We start from the raw sequence: 3,132 nt of genomic DNA, 5'->3' as shown, positions 1-3,132 counted from the left end.
TTTATGTTTCCTTACTTTTTCAAAGTCACTGTGCATTTGCAATATGTTTCAATGGGCAGGTACCATCACGAATTTGTCATGCTCAAAATTTTTTAGATGTATTTTTTTTTGTTTCTTACTTTTTCAAAGTCACTGTGCATTTGGAATATGTTTTAATGGGCAGGTACCATCACGAATTTGTTTATCGAATTTGTTTATGTTTCCTTACTTTTTCAAAGTCACTGTGCATTTGCAATATGTTTCAATGGGCAGGTACCATCACGAATTTGTCATGCTCAAAAAATTTTAGATGTATTTTTTTTTGTTTCTTACTTTTTCAAAGTCACTGTGCATTTGGAATATGTTTTAATGGGCAGGTACCATCACGAATTTGTTTATCGAATTTGTTTATGTTTCCTTACTTTTTCAAAGTCACTGTGCATTTGCAATATGTTTCAGTGGGCAGGTACCATCACGAATTTGTCATGCTCAAAATTTTTTAGATGTATTTTTTTTTGTTTCCTTACTTTTTCAAAGTCACTGTGCATTTGGAATATGTTTTAATGGGCAGGTACCATCACGAATTTGTTTATCGAATTTGTTTATGTTTCCTTACTTTTTCAAAGTCACTGTGCATTTGCAATATGTTTCAATGGGCAGGTACCATCACGAATTTGTCATGCTCAAAATTTTTTAGATGTATTTTTTTTTGTTTCTTACTTTTTCAAAGTCACTGTGCATTTGGAATATGTTTTAATGGGCAGGTACCATCACAAATTTGTTTATCGAATTTGTTTATGTTTCCTTACTTTTTCAAAGTCACTGTGCATTTGCAATATGTTTCAATGGGCAGGTACCATCACGAATTTGTCATGCTCAACATTTTTTAGATGTATTTTTTTTTGTTTCTTACTTTTTCAAAGTCACTGTGCATTTGGAATATGTTTTAATGGGCAGGTACCATCACGAATTTGTTTATCGAATTTGTTTATGTTTCCTTACTTTTTCAAAGTCACTGTGCATTTGCAATATGTTTCAATGGGCAGGTACCATCACGAATTTGTCATGCTCAAAATTTTTTAGATGTATTTTTTTTTGTTTCTTACTTTTTCAAAGTCACTGTGCATTTGGAATATGTTTTAATGGGCAGGTACCATCACGAATTTGTTTATCGAATTTGTTTATGTTTCCTTACTTTTTCAAAGTCACTGTGCATTTGCAATATGTTTCAATGGGCAGGTACCATCACGAATTTGTCATGCTCAAAAAATTTTAGATGTATTTTTTTTTGTTTCTTACTTTTTCAAAGTCACTGTGCATTTGGAATATGTTTTAATGGGCAGGTACCATCACGAATTTGTTTATCGAATTTGTTTATGTTTCCTTACTTTTTCAAAGTCACTGTGCATTTGCAATATGTTTCAATGGGCAGGTACCATCACGAATTTGTCATGCTCAAAATTTTTTAGATGTATTTTTTTTTGTTTCTTACTTTTTCAAAGTCACTGTGCATTTGGAATATGTTTCAATGGGCAGGTACCATCACGAATTTGTCATGCTCAAAAAATTTTAGATGTATTTTTTTTTGTTTCTTACTTTTTCAAAGTCACTGTGCATTTGGAATATGTTTTAATGGGCAGGTACCATCACGAATTTGTTTATCGAATTTGTTTATGTTTCCTTACTTTTTCAAAGTCACTGTGCATTTGCAATATGTTTCAATGGGCAGGTACCATCACGAATTTGTCATGCTCAAAATTTTTTAGATGTATTTTTTTTTGTTTCTAACTTTTTCAAAGTCACTGTGCATTTGCAATATGTTTCAATGGGCAGGTACCATCACGAATTTGTTTATCGAATTTGTTTATGTTTCCTTACTTTTTCAAAGTCACTGTGCATTTGCAATATGTTTCAATGGGCAGGTACCATCACGAATTTGTCATGCTCAAAATTTTTTAGATGTATTTTTTTTTGTTTCCTTACTTTTTCAAAGTCACTGTGCATTTGGAATATGTTTTAATGGGCAGGTACCATCACGAATTTGTTTATCGAATTTGTTTATGTTTCCTTACTTTTTCAAAGTCACTGTGCATTTGCAATATGTTTCAATGGGCAGGTACCATCACGAATTTGTCATGCTCAAAATTTTTTAGATGTATTTTTTTTTGTTTCTTACTTTTTCAAAGTCACTGTGCATTTGGAATATGTTTTAATGGGCAGGTACCATCACGAATTTGTTTATCGAATTTGTTTATGTTTCCTTACTTTTTCAAAGTCACTGTGCATTTGCAATATGTTTCAATGGGCAGGTACCATCACGAATTTGTCATGCTCAAAATTTTTTAGATGTATTTTTTTTTGTTTCTTACTTTTTCAAAGTCACTGTGCATTTGGAATATGTTTTAATGGGCAGGTACCATCACGAATTTGTTTATCGAATTTGTTTATGTTTCCTTACTTTTTCAAAGTCACTGTGCATTTGCAATATGTTTCAATGGGCAGGTACCATCACGAATTTGTTTATCGAATTTGTTTATGTTTCCTTACTTTTTCAAAGTCACTGTGCATTTGCAATATGTTTCAATGGGCAGGTACCATCACGAATTTGTCATGCTCAAAATTTTTTAGATGTATTTTTTTTTGTTTCCTTACTTTTTCAAAGTCACTGTGCATTTGGAATATGTTTTAATGGGCAGGTACCATCACGAATTTGTTTATCGAATTTGTTTATGTTTCCTTACTTTTTCAAAGTCACTGTGCATTTGCAATATGTTTCAATGGGCAGGTACCATCACGAATTTGTCATGCTCAAAATTTTTTAGATGTATTTTTTTTTGTTTCTTACTTTTTCAAAGCCACTGTGCATTTGGAATATGTTTTAATGGGCAGGTACCATCACGAATTTGTTTATCGAATTTGTTTATGTTTCCTTACTTTTTCAAAGTCACTGTGCATTTGCAATATGTTTCAATGGGCAGGTACCATCACGAATTTGTTTATCGAATTTGTTTATGTTTCCTTACTTTTTCAAAGTCACTGTGCATTTGCAATATGTTTCAATGGGCAGGTACCATCACGAATTTGTCATGCTCAAAATTTTTTAGATGTATTTTTTTTTGTTTCCTTACTTTTTCAAAGTCACTGTGCATTTGG

The sequence above is a fragment of the Oncorhynchus mykiss genome, unplaced genomic scaffold (genome assembly GCF_013265735.2).
Source record: "Oncorhynchus mykiss isolate Arlee unplaced genomic scaffold, USDA_OmykA_1.1 un_scaffold_60, whole genome shotgun sequence".
In the NCBI taxonomy this organism is placed as follows: Eukaryota; Metazoa; Chordata; class Actinopteri; order Salmoniformes; family Salmonidae; genus Oncorhynchus; species Oncorhynchus mykiss.
The sequence above is the reverse complement of the archived record's forward strand: the minus strand, read 5'-3'. Positions refer to the sequence as shown.